Source organism: Tachysurus vachellii, chromosome 5 (assembly GCF_030014155.1).
Source record: "Tachysurus vachellii isolate PV-2020 chromosome 5, HZAU_Pvac_v1, whole genome shotgun sequence".
Taxonomy (NCBI): Eukaryota; Metazoa; Chordata; class Actinopteri; order Siluriformes; family Bagridae; genus Tachysurus; species Tachysurus vachellii.
This window is the reverse complement of record NC_083464.1, coordinates 22,743,862-22,758,594: the sequence shown is the minus strand read 5'-3', so window position 1 is coordinate 22,758,594 and position 14,733 is coordinate 22,743,862. Positions and strand designations below refer to the sequence as shown.

Sequence of the window (14,733 nt, the reverse complement as noted above, 5' to 3'; positions counted from 1 at the left end):
AGAGCAGCCCCAATACTGGGACGGATCAGTTCCGTGACTCTCCTAAAAGAACCTAGCAAGAATTTTTGATTTTATAAAACCCAGAAAGATTTATTAAAGTTTTAATTGACTTATAAAGAATCCAAAGGATTTTTAACAAGAAATTTTTGATTAATTATAAAGATCCAAAAAACCAAAAATTACTGCGTGTTTCCACGTGAATATAAAGACTGGATTTGGAAGAGACTGTGTAGAGTTTGCAAACATTGGTAGGTGGAAAAGTATATATGAGATTGAGAGTGATAAGTGTATGTGCGCATTGAGATTATTGTTTAACCTGTGGCTACCACTGTCTCTGAGTAAAGACAGGTCTGAACGGACAGGTTGTGCGAGTTAGTTGAGTTTTCCCGATATACCGCTGGGGTATGTTGCAGCACAAAGGTGAATAGAGGAAAAATAGATTCATTGTCTTTATATAGAGAAGGAAAAAGCAAAGGTGGGCAGAAAGGAGTGTGTGAAAAGGCTCATTGCGAACTGTCAAGCGAGACAGTAATCTGAGTGTTTACTTCTCTGTATAAACAGCTGCCCCAGGGCTGCATGGTCGGAAGGATCTGAAATACCGCTGTGAAAGGCACAGGACGGTGTGGACAGATCAGCGTAAAGATATTGTGTTAAAAAGCTTGGGAGAGAGCACTGAAGTGGAGTTGCATTGCTGTGTTTGATTTCATGTATAAAAAAAAGAGCTGGAGTTGATTTGCATTGCTGTGTGTGTGATTTTATGTGACAAACGTGGATTTGCATTACTGTGTGTATGTATGTGACAAGAGTGGATTTGCATGGCCATGTGTGATCATTGTGTGTGATTTTCTATGACAAAAAAGCTGATTTCCCTGCTGTGTGTGATTTTGAATGACTAAGCTGATTTCCCTGCATTGTGTTTCCTAATGTGTGTTGGCGTAGGAATATTGTCTTATTTGCTTTTGTAGGTGTTGGTATATTACCAGTGCCCCCGCCTAGCATTGTCAGTTCTGTTGGCATGTCATCAGCTGCCTTAGAAATAGCCCTTGCTTAACATATAGTGGTCCATAGAACTGTATAACACTCATTAAGTGCTCAAAGTAATCTGAGCAAAGGGATTCCTGAAGAAACCCCAGTAATAGATTGCAGAAAAAGTTAAAATAATATGAAGATTAAACAGAATACACATTGAATATAACACTGCAAAATACATTTAATAGGACTAAGATAAAGTAAAAAACAGCCCTGAATGACGCTTCACATGTTGGTTCCATGCTGTGTAGGCATTGAAGAAGGTAATAACGTTAGCGTAGCCTCAGAAGTCTGTCACACAGTAGCTCCTAATCATCCAATTGTGCAACTGTTGTCAGAAAACCCAACCTATGATTTAACAGAGACCAGACTAGAGGGCGATAAGCTACACTTCATAAGATACAGATTAATTAGACCCCACAATCAGTATAGACTAGTGATAAGATACGTTGAAAGCACCATTGAACCAGAAGAAGAATCCTTAAGGTAAAACTCCACAATAAAAAAACGTAGGTTTGAACCTGGACCTACAATGAACATAGAATAATCCAAAAATATTGCTGAAAGATCCCTATGTATGACTACATGGTGGTACACCGTCCTAGCACTATACCCAAGTTTCTTGAGATTTGAGGAAGAATATAGGGACCAGGTTCCCCCAAGAATATTGACGGTGTCAGCTGACAGCCCACTAGTGTTACTACTCCTTACCAATTAAGGTCGTGACTTAATAATCACTCAGTATTACATCAATGTGTTAGAAGATTTAAGCTCCAGTATTTTGCAGGTGGCTATATAGTGGTAGTTAATGAGTTTTATGACGGTCTGTATTGTAGAAATATTGAGACACCAGAAGAAACTAGTATCTAAAGGACGAGCAGAGTAAAGCCCCGTGAGAGTAATTCTCACTTGGTACTGTTGGCTCCCTCTGGTGGCTGAGGGTCTTGTGTCAGACAAGTTAAATAGTTAATGGCACCACAAGATATACTTATAGAGACGAAAGGCATAAGAGCACACTTTTGGGACAAATGAACGTTTAAAGATAAGTGTGGGGTTGAAAGGTGGCAGTCGGAAGAATTAATTGCTGCTAAATTGTGGTATCTGACTAAGTAGAATAACTTGTTGAATTTACAGGTTGAGTTTCCTGAGATTGATTGGACGCAAACGCTTAAAAAACTCTGGGAACCCACACTCCTAAGCCCAATATTACGGAGACTGGTGGAAGATCCCAGTGCTACTAAGGCCACCATCCCTTTGTTTGATTTCCTAAAGGATCCAGACAGTGAAAAAGATGAGCCTGAGATAGATTTAAATCGAGCTCGACCTATCCAAAACAACTACTGCTCAGGACTTACAGCAATAGTTACTGTAGAGTTAAGGAGTGTGAATTGGGAGAGAGGATTGGCAGTATCTGTATTGATAGACAAGATAAACACATTATCAGAAGGATACTGGAGGAAAAAACAGTCAGGCCAGCAATAACTGTCAAGCAGATAAATGTACATTTGGTTTGGTCAAGAAACAACAAAAACTTAGGAGAGAGAAGCAGTGCCCACAGGGCACGACAAGGGTGTGTCATGGGAAAAGTAATAAAAACAAGCCAGCCAACACCGGCAGAAGTGGTGATAGCTAAACACAAAACAGATGAGAAATACATTAAAAAATGTATGATGAAATGGCATGACAGGACGCAGGGAGTGTTGCAATGGCCTAAGGAAGGGACATTTAGGCTAAGAAGGTGTGAAGAAGTGAAAGAAATGTTGCGACATTGGAAAGTAGGGAAAGAAGATGATAAGACGAGAGTAAAGAGGATAAAGTGGCTAGAAATACTTAGCTGGTTTGAAGAAGAAGGCAAAGAAATAGAGAGAAGAGAAGAAGCGATACAGAAAGTGATACAGAAAGAAGAAGAGGAAGAAAAAAGAAGACAAGAGGGAGACGGGTGCAGCGAGGAAAAACCCCCACCCTATGCGACACATCATGGACAACAGACACACAGAAAACTGTATCCAAATGTAACACAAATGGTGGTACAGGAAAACGATGGGAAATAGACGAAAATTGAAGGAACAATAACTGGAAGAGTGAAGCTGTGCGGAGAAGAAGACGGAGTGGAATCAGCCAGTCATCTGGACAGTACAACAGAAGATCAAGATGCACCCATAACAGCTAAAAGAAAGTTGCAGCTGAAGGAACTAAGAGAAGAAAGCAACAATTATCTGAAAGAAATAGGTCTCTCTACCAGCACACCCTCGGCACCAGAGGAAAGCGAAGTGGAAGAAGAATGTCAATCTAACAACCCCAGAAATGAAAAACACTCCACAGAACAAGGACGGTGGAGAGAACTATCAGAGGAAGAAGACACCAGAATCTGGACAACACCAGATAATAGTGGTGAAAGAAATACAAGTGGACTTGTTGAAAAAGACACCAGAATCAGGACAACACCAGATAACAGTGGTGAAAGAAATACAAGTGGACTTGTTGAAAGAAGAGTGAAGGGAACACTGTACATAGAGCCAGAAGCCACAGCATTGAGAAGAAAAGAAGATCAACAGCTGCATGAAGAACTGGTAAAGTCACTCGACCGACTGGAACAACAATTGAAACGTACTGAGGAAATTGATGCATAAGCTAAAAGGACACTGGAGAGAAGTACTGCAGAAATGGAAGAAAGAATGCGACAAATAGTAGATGTAATCCAACAAGAAGACGACAACCCAGCCGAACTGGAAAAGAAAGAAAATCGCAGGCGCTGGGAGAGTAACTGGCCCAGTAATGGACGCAGGAAAGGACGCGGGAAAGAGAAGCCGGAGAGTACACAACAGAGAAAGTCAGGAAGAATGGTAAGGGCTCCACGAAGATTTGGGACAGAAGAAGACCTACCAGCGACTGTGATGGAAGAACCGGAAGTGAGTCAGTGCCCCTTAATAGCCAAAGGAGGAGAAGTGCGATATGTGCCCTGGTCATTCATGGATATGACTGGGTTAGCAAACCAACTCCCAGACATATGCCAAGGAGGGCAAAAGTGGATAACAAAGTTTGAAGAAAAAAACAACTGGCCACCTGCTGGCAATCGGAGATATCAAGGCCATACTGGCCCAAGTGATAGGGAAAGTTAAGGCGACTGAAATACTGTCAGAGGCAGGACTGAAGAGTGCGATGCATTCAGAAAGAGATGACGACCTAGCCTTTGGAGCCTACAGGAATCGCGTGTGGGATGCAATACGTGACATGTACCCCACCAAGATGGACCCAGGTAAACTAGAAGCCACAACAATGGGCGAAGAAGAAAATGCATTAAAGTTCATCCAGAACTTCCAGACCAAATGGCTAGAAGAGACGGGTACAGCCTGGAACCTGAATGAGACAAACCAAGGCTTGTTCAAAATGATGCTAAAAAGATGCATGCCGGCAGCAGTACAAGAAGCACTAGAAAATGTGGTCGGACTGAATACCCTACCCTGGGAAACATTCCAAGCTCATCTCGTACATCACATAGAACAACACAGGAAAAAGAAGAGAGAAGCTAAAGATGCAACTGAAGCACTAATGACACAACTATACAAAACTCAACTGGGAGAGCTCACCAAAGCCCGAAGAGAAAAAGAAAAAACAGGAAAGGTACAAGCTTAACTGCAAGCCCCAACGATTGAAGCAGCAGTAATGGTACCTGCTACATCAAATGTAACCCAGATGACACCGACCCAAGCACCCCGAGTAACGACACAGACATATTTGCAACAACATATGCTGCCTCCAGCACAAATACCCCCAAGTGCGCAACAACAAATGCTATCGCAAGCAGCTATGCCCCCAATACATGTCCACCTCGGCACTCAACAGGGGGCACCGCACAACCGCCCTATGAGGGGACCAGGCCAGAGACAAGGACCAGGACGATGGCAAAGATGGCCCCAAGGCCCAGGGCCAAGACAGTTCGGGAATCCCCAGGCTGGTGGAAACAACCCACGAGCACAGGTACTTGAATGTTGGGGGTGCAGTGGAAAAGGACACACTAGAAGAAACTGTCAGATCAATCCATGGGAAAGCCAACCAGGACAGCCAGAACACAGAGGTCAGCAAGGGACACCATCAGGTCCCAACCAATGGTCAGGACAAGCAGGATCCTGGACAGGGCCTGCAGCGAATTGGAGTTGAGGATGCCCAGAGAAGCCGGAGGGGGAGAACATGCAGTACATCACCACACTGCATCCAAGGCAGGAACCAACAACTATGGTGTCTATTAACGGCATGAAATCAGTTCCCTTTATGATAGACACTGGTGCCACTTTCTCGTGTATAGGACAGGAAGGCTCCGGACTCCCCCTCTCACACAACTCGATAAAAACCACTGGCTTCTCAGGGACAACACAGATATTGAAATTCACGGAGCCCCAGACCTTAATAGTTGAAGACACCACGATAGTGGCACCACTCTTATACTCAGCCCAATCCCCAGTGAACTTACTGGGAAGAGATCTACTGTGCAGACTGGCAGCAAAAATACACTGCAGCTTAACAGGAGTCTGGGTAACTTTCCCAGATGAAACGTTGGCAGGTCAACACTTACTAACAGAAACGAACAAGAAGAGGACACAGGATACAGTGTATTGGCTGGAATACATCGCCCCTAACACATCTGGACTTAACCAGACCTACATGAAATGGAAAATGTGGATACAGGCCATGCGGCCAGACTGCAAGGAACCGAAGAGCCCCTTGCATTGTACCCTATACTATGACTATGACAGCGAGAATGAGGAATATGGACAACTGTGGAATGGATTGATGGAGACGAAACAGTTTGAGATAATGACAACAGACGTGATAATAGGCCCACAAGGAGTGGCCACCATGGTAATCCTAAAGGATGAGCTAGAGGCATGGCATCATATTTCAAACGCTGCCCCACATATCTCTCTCATGGTAGCAGAAGGATTTGAATCAAAAAATTTAGGACCAATAATTAGGGATGCAGCGCAGGTCAGAGAATGGAAACCGACACATAATTCCTACATACACATCTCACCAGACAGCAAGTACACACGAATCTCACAAACGGCAGTAGATAGCGTGGTAGCTACACACACATGGATAGAGAGGCACATGCCGTTGTCATCGCATACACTTACACTCAGGACAGAGAATGGAGCCAATGAAGACGAATCATTGCTAGAAAGCGTGCCAGATATCTTGTGGGCAAAACATCAGACTGATGTAGGATTAGATAAATCGGCAGGTCAAGTCCAAATTCAGGTTAAACCTAATGTTAGGTTACCTTACCAAAGGCAATACCCATTGTCAGTACAGGCAAGAGAGGGAATTAGACTCACAATTCAAGAGTTACTTGAAGCAGGCATCCTAATTCCAACTAACAGCTCTTGCAACACCTACTATTTCCTGTCAAGAAGCCCAACTCTGACAAATGGAGACTTGTGCATAACCTATGGGCAGTCAGTAGAGTGGTACAAGCGGAGACGCCTGTAGTGCCTGATCCGCACACTCTCCTGTCAAATATCCCAGAAGACTCAAAGTGGTACACAGTAATAGATTTATGTTCAGCTTTTTTTAGTGTGCCCTTACATCCAAATTCAAGACATCTGTTTGCATTCACATACGAAAGTAAGCAGTATACGTATACAAGGCTCCCACAAGGGTATTGTGAAAGCCCGTCGATCTTCAACCGTGTGTTAGCAGAAGACTTGGCCTCAATTGACATTTCTAGCATTTTAATTCAGTTTGTTGACGATTTATTGATATGTAGCCCAACCAGAGAGCAGTGCAGGAAGGACTCACTGGCAGTGCTTAACATGCTCGCAGAAAATGGACATAAAGTCAGCCGAGAGAAATTGCAGTTTTGTAAAGAGAAAGTTGAATACCTTGGTAGGGTGTTACAAGGAACAGATAGGTCTCCCACCCCAGCTCATGTGGAAGCGGTACGTACCGCCCCAAAACCTCAGACAGTAAAACAAATGCTTTCTTTTCTAGGCATGGTGGGTTATAGTAGACAGTGGATCTGTGACTTTGCGTTGAAAACAGCTCCTCTGCGTGCACTGATACATGCAGCTGATCAGAGAAATGAAAAAGCATCCCTTACTTGGACCACAGAGGCCCTCGCAGCATTTGAGCTGCTAAAAGGTGATCTGTGTTCCGCACCAGCTTTGGCTGGACCAGACTATAGCAAACCATTCCACCTATATGTCTCAGAAAAACAGGGTTTTGCAACTGCGGTTTTAACTCAACAACAGGGCCAGGGGAAGCAGCCGATTGCCTACTTCAGCACATCACTTGATAACGTTGAAAAAGGAATGCCTCCTTGTTACAGAGGGTTAGCAGCAGCCGCTTTTGCTTATCAAAGGCATCCACAATTACTATGGGCCACCCAACAACCCTGTATACGACCCATGCACTGCATGCCCTCTTGACTAGCCCAGCATTCGTAATTACCCAAGCATGAAAAACGGGGTATGACTTAATTCTTTCAGCACCTGAATTGACAATCCAGAGGTGTCGTATGGTAAATCCGGCGGACAGAATGATGACCCCTTTAGAAGGAGAGCCACATGACTGTCATGCTGTCTCCAGTGCACATTTAAAAGCACGACAAGATCTCGAGAATCAGCCACTGCCACATTCAACCCTAACTTATTTTGTCGAAGGATCGTGTTTTAGGGGAACGGAAGGGAACCGTGATCTCTCATCCTTTGAAACCGTCCAAGCCCTGCCTGTGAGTCAGCCCTGTTCAGCCCAATAAGCGGAACTAAAAGCGTTGACAGCAGCATGTATATTGGCCAGTGGACAAACGTGCACAATTTACACTGACTCAGCATATGCCTATGGAGTATGTCACTTATACGGACCAATCTGGGCCCAGCGCGGGTTTCATAGGGCAGATGGCTCACCGGTCACGCATGGTCAGGCCATTTCGGAACTACTACATGCCATCACAATTCCAGCTAAACTAGCTATTGTGAAGTGTGCCGCACACAAAACAGATGGCATATTCGTGTCTAGGAGTAATGCGGCAGCGGATGAAGCCGCTAAAAAGGTGGCATCACAGCGGATAGATATCCTAGCAGTTACTGTCCCACACGGCACTCCTCCACCAGAGACCAACTTAGCATCCTTAGCTGCCTCACAGAATGCAGCATCAGTCCATGAGACTACACGTTGGGAGGAAATGGGAGTGCACAGGCACAGGCAAACTGGCCTGTGGCGAGGGCCACATGGACACTTTGTAGCCCCCATATCACTTTTGACTACCCTAATCAATACTGCGCATGGTTTGGACCATTGCGCAAGGGGGAAGGTAGTGAAAAGGCTTAAAAGAACATGGTGGTCACCATTTTTAGGCCCAACAATCGATCACGTATTAAGCTGTGAAATATGCGCCAAACGTAATATCAGGAAAAACTTCACCGCTCCAATAGGGCACATCCCACAGCCAGATTTCCATTCCGACATTTAGTGATTGATTTCATTGACATGATTGAAAGGAAAGAAAGGAAAAGATACGTTTTGGTGGTAGTAGACAGGTTCAGTAGGTGGGTGGAAGCCCACCCAACAGCACATGCTGATGCTGAAATGGTAGTGAAATTTCTTTGCGGAGAAGTGATACCCCGATTTGGAATTCCTGATAAGATCAGTTCGGATAATGGTATGCATTTCTTGAACAAAGTTGCCAGCAAAGTGACACAGGCCTTGCGGATAAAGCACAGGTTTGGATGTGTATATCATCCGCAGTCGCAGGGGATGGTGGAAAGGGCTAATGGGATGCTAAAAGCAAAATTGGCTAAAATCTGCACAGAGACCAAATTGACATGGGTACAAGCACTACCATTGGCATTGATGAGCATGCGCATGCAAACAAATCGCATCACACATTTAACACCACATGAAATGCTTACGGGTCGACCCATGCCGGTGCCATACTTGAGAGGCCCCTACAAAGGGCCCCCACTCGAACAATTAGAAGAAGAACTTGCCAGTTATGTAAAACATCTAACCCAAATACACAGAACTTTGTTTCAACAGGTGAAAGGGGCAACAGAAGCAAGAACGATAGAACTACCCAACGAACTACGAAAAGTAGGACCAGGGGACTGGGTGTACATCAGAGCCTTCAAAAGGAAGTGGAACGACGTAAGAAGGACAGAAGGTAACACTAGCCACACCAACAGCCATAAAGGTAGAAGGTAAGGCTGCATGGTACCACCTCAATCATTGCACACGTGCACAAGACCCGACTGCACCCTCAGCCCCAGAATTACCCACAGGCAATTACAAGATCCAGCACCTGAGACACCTGAGACACAGAGAAATGAAGACTCATCAGCGGAGGACCCACCACTGTAGGAAAGACAGCCCGACGAGACACAAGAAGGAAGGGCACCACCTTCAGAGAAGCAATCTGATCCGCGTCCCACACCGCTAGAGGTGCTACCTGAAACATCAGTAGAAGGAGCCCCGGGAGACGACAAAAGGGGGGGGCAGCCCGAGGAAGGAACCTCCCAGACAGCGATCAGCCCACAACAGGAGAATCGCTGGAGGATAGGAGTAGAACAGGTACTAGATGAACTAAGACGCGAGGTGGAACAGATTCCTGAACCACCCCAGGCAGCAAGAACGCAAGAACTGGCCGACAGTCCAATATCACCGGAGGCTGAGATACCGTCTACCATTAACAGGGCAGAGTGGGAACAGATACTTGCTGGGTGGGACAGCATAGATCAAGGGGTAGAAAATATAGTGCCTGAAGATATAAGGGGTGGGCCAGCATCTAGAACAAGAGCAAGAACTCGACAACAGGAACTCAGCAACAGACTGGAACCCGAGAGCAGCTGAAAATGGCCCCAAGAGATACCAGAGAGCAACTGAAAATGACCCCAAGAGACACTAGAAGAGTAAGCCCGACATCTGCAATATTAATAACAATAGCAATAGCAGCCATTCTCATAATAACAGCAGGATTACTGAGGACCATAAAACGAACAAAGGTCCAGATAGACTGTACTCAAATATGGAATATAAAAACTGAAGGCACGAAAGGCAGTAAGGTGAAACTGTACACCCACAACATGACCAGCAGGAGCCGGAAAGAGAAGAACCCAGACGGTATCCAACAAGCATGGGTACAACGTGAAGCAAAGCAAACAATACTGGAACACATAGACGAAGTCAACCAAGGAACAGAAAATCTGTACCTGAAATGGCTAATGTTTACTGCCAAAGAAACTATGAAGACAGACTGTGTAATATGTGCTCAGAGGAACTTACCTGCTAGGGTAGTCCCAATTCCAGGAAATTTAGCGACGTGCCAGATGCGTGGCTGCAAACCTATGTCAGCATGCACATACCAAGGATGTGTCCCGTTCTGTCTGAATCGTTTCTTCGACCCAACCGTTCCATCAGTGAAAAGACCAATAATATAAGCCTGGAGAAAAGCCAATACGATATGGCTACAAACATTTGTACGAAGAAAGCTGCGAAAGCATCATCTCCCTAATAACAAGACCGGCAGTTCCCAAGCCACCTGGAAACATAAAAATAGCACACAACCTATGGTTCCCCCATTGCTACAGAGGATATGGACATAAAATGCTGGGAAAAGTACAGAACTGTGAAGAAGTGTGGGAAGCCAACAAAGATGCACAAGTGCAAGCTGTGGGGGAAAATGGAAAAATAGTGAAGCATACTTGGACAATCTCAGACCTGGTGAAGAAGGGAACACTGCCAATAGCAGATGTATTCTGGTATTGCGGACAGGGAAAATCATTACGGCAAAGACTCCCAGAGCAGTGGGGAGGAATCTGTGCCCCAGTAATCCTGATTAGGGCCCTAAGGGTTCTTCCCATAGGACAAATAGAGAATCCTTTGCCGACTCCTGTGCCAAGAAGACGGAAAAGATTCAGCTATGCAGAGGATAAATCTGTCTATGTTGACTGGGGGGGAATCCCGGTAGGCATCCCCGACAAGTACAGAGCACAGGGACAACTCGCCGTGGACAACCTCGTAGTGTTTTTTCGCGGAATGGAACGCGGAATGCATCAACTACATATGGTATAATCAACAGCGATTTGTAAACGCCACTATCCTAGCTTTTCAAAGAATCGAGCGACAATTGCATGCAGTATCTGTAATGGCATTACAAAACAGACTTGCCATCGATACAATGAGAGCACCTGATGATGGAGTGTGTAGCCTGATCGGAGATGAATGTTGTTCAGTAATTCCGATGCATACAGGGGAAGGAGGTAACCTCACCTTTGCCCTCAAAGCACTGGAAGATCTGCGCATTGAGCATGTACGAAACACCCACAAACCAGATGCAACCGGAGGAACTTGGTGGTACTGGTTGTTTTCAGGAAGCTGGAGAGCTATTCTAACACGAATGGGGACAGTGCTAGCAACATTCTTGTTAATATTAATGCTGAATACTTGCTGTGTGATACCTTTAATTCGTAAAATGATTTCCAATGCCACACAATCTATATTTGGACAGAATCTGCAGATTGTAGAAAACAATGAACCAGAGTACATGGAAATGAAAACCTTCGGGGTATATGACATCCCTAGAAAGGCACAGGTTTGCCCGGACAATATAAGATTCCTGTAAATAAAATGTAAATATGCTATGTTATGTTAAGCATACAATGATTAAAATGAAACAAAAATAAATAAAATAAAGTGTAGGAAAATAAAATTACATAAAACAAAAAATAAAAATAAAAATATATAAAAAACCACCTCAAGTTAGAAATCAAGTAGTATACATTGTGTAGAAATACTTATAATCTAGAAACAAGAATGGTGTTATGTGGTGTTTGTCCCCGTGTTCTCTGTGTCCTATAATTAACAGGGAAAGTGTGGAGAGAAAATGACGAATATGGGACAAGGAAAGGACATCCTGATGGATGAACTTGGAGAGTGGAGATTGACCCACTGGGAGAACCCAATTCCCCGACAGGCAGACTACATCACCATGGACAGAAAGTGGGTAGCTGCACGGGAGAAACAGGTGTATGGGCCCTTGAACAAGGAAGGTGTCCAGATCTGGGTAACATCGCGTAATATTACCTGATGCGAGAGATATCGTATGGACTCAAGGTGGGAGGACTAGAATGGCTTTCCTTGAACTGACCCATGTGGAAGAACATGGAGATCATCACGATTTGTGCAGGGACTGATAGACTGTGGGCTAACCTACCTGTGAAGGTAGAACAGCTCTTGGAGGCCTTGCCATGCACAAGGACAGGAATGCAGACTAGGGAACGGGGTGAAGTGCTGGTAACCTCTCCCCTGTTCCCCACCAAGCCTCTCTACGTGGTGCAAAGCCACAAGGGGCAGAAGTACACCGTTCTAAGGGGCGACAGAGGACAACGAAACAAACCTACGCACAAAGAGTGATAGATAACCTTCACTAATAACATATGTAATGTGTAGAGCACGTCAGTAATCTATAATGAATGTAACCTATCAGTAATCTATAATCAATATAACATGTAACGCATAATCAATATAACATGTAACACATATAGCATGTCAGGATGTATACATTTGTGTATAGAGTCCAGGTGATGAATACACTGTCGAGCACAAAACGCTGGCAAGGTGAGAATTTTTCCTTATCGATTGGCAAGTATGAGAGGGTTTTTTCGCTCACCTCTGGACCAAGGCTTTAAAACTGAATGATGCATGTATACTGTGCTAGCATAAAATGAGACATGCTTCCCTTCACCACCCACCACTAAGTCCATTGGGTTTTGTAGCTTTGCAGCTGCAAAAGGGGGGAATTATGTGGGAATTTTTTAATAAAATAATGCAAAAATACACCACGGACTAGGGGAAAGGTAAGATGGGGAGAAGAAGCATACATCAAGAGTCAAATTTTATACTGTGCACAGGCCATTAGAAGCCAGCAGGTCCTGGGCGTAGGCCATCAAAAGTAGAAAATGATTAACCACCCCTATAGGCTAAGAATACACAGAAACCAACACACACACAGAGGCAGAAAGTTCACGTGCACACACAATATTAAGGCCCAAAACTGAGCAGAAGGGTTTTAATAGGGAGATGCAAAATTATAAAGAGTCACTTCTTAATATAAAATGGTTTGACAGCATAGCGAGCAGGATATTGAGTCTTTTTGTTAACACGCCATGAAGCTTGAGTAGCTTGTGTGCTTGTGGATGAGGCTGAAGGAGTTTGAGTAGACTTGTTAGCAACTGTAGCAGTCTGAGTTGAGACATCGACCCCCTTAACAGCAGATGTGTCACTGGGCCGACCACGACTCTCCATATCCTGGATATAATGAGTAATGACCTCAGTGAGAAGATCAGCAGTAGGCAACAGTGTAGAAAGGTCAGTTTCATCCAAAAGGTGTGCTACCCATGCAGAGATTGAAGCTAGAACACACCACAAATAGAGCCTCAGCAAGCATATACAATACTCTGGCCACTGGGTTAATAAGTAAACCAATGACTACTGCACACCATATCCAAAGAGACTGAACAGTAGAAGAACAGGTTTGAGTCATATAGAAGAGAAAATGCTGGAGTACAAGAAAATCCATACATACCCATGAACAACTGTGTTATGTTGAGTTGTGTTGAAGAAGACCACAGAAAAGAGAATAAGTCTAAAAGCACATAAAACCAACTTATAAGCTCCATGGCCTGATGACGTAGGCCCAAGGACTATGGGGACGGGGCCCCTCGGTTGGAAACTAATGGGACTTTAGATGGCCTAATGCGAGGGCAAAATATTGACCCAATGTACGGGCAAAACATTCCAATTTGGAAATAATGGTAATTTCCTAAGCGGGCGAAACTGTGTACGTGAGCGGTATTATGATTGGATAACGTAGGGGGTATGGCGAAAAGGGGGGCATGTCAGAACTGTATATAAGCTTACTGTAATCAGCAGTGCTTCGGTGCAAGTATCGTCTACTGGACAAACTTGTATCCCTGGTACCAGCGGGTTGATTGCTGTCTATACGACTGTCAATAAACCTACCTCAACTGAATCCAGTCTTCGTGAGTTTGGCTGATCATTTCTTCTTTGAATTTTAACTTAGAATTATTGTTTAAACCTCTAGTCAGATTGCAGGAGCTAGCCTGGGCCAATGTAGGTTGGAGGCGATTTTCTCTTACAGGTGCTTTCTACAGTATGTTGTGCCAGTAAAAACTTTTTAAAAGATTGTGTGACAAAACAAAGTCCAACTATCCTTTATAAAATCAAAACAAATGATAAATTGATCAGTGGTTCCATGGTGTAATGGTTAGCCCTCTGGACTCTGAATCCAGTGATCCGAGTTCAAGTCTCGGTGGGACCTTGCAGATGAGATGTCTTTCCTGTTGTGTTGTGACAATATTTTATGTGTACCTCAGATTTACAAGGTGACGTTGTGTTTTTTTATTATGTAATTGCGTTGTTCTAAACGGTTTCCTGGTACTTGCATGGTAATAAGACAACATAACAGATCCGACCCATGAGTAATGTATGTTAGGCAAGTCATATGGGGTTTCCTACAAAATCTAAGGTCTCAAATTTATGTGGGAGCTTAGCCTGATTTGGGCAGGACTCATTCCTCAGAGTACTTTGCACCAAAGGGTAGCAGTCTGTGTGTTGCAGCAATCCACCTGTCGCCCCGCCTTCCCTTATTAGAACCAGGCTAAACAAATCCAATCTGTTGCGTGTGCCTCG

The 14,733-nt window shown here is 44.3% G+C and overlaps 1 non-coding gene across 1 annotated transcript; it reads left to right on the top strand.

The window, feature by feature from the left end:
* Positions 1 to 14,290: 14,290 nt before the first annotated feature.
* Positions 14,291 to 14,362, top strand: trnaq-cug (transfer RNA glutamine (anticodon CUG)). The gene has a single exon. It is a non-coding gene; the product is annotated as a tRNA-Gln (tRNA).
* Positions 14,363 to 14,733: the final 371 nt, after the last annotated feature.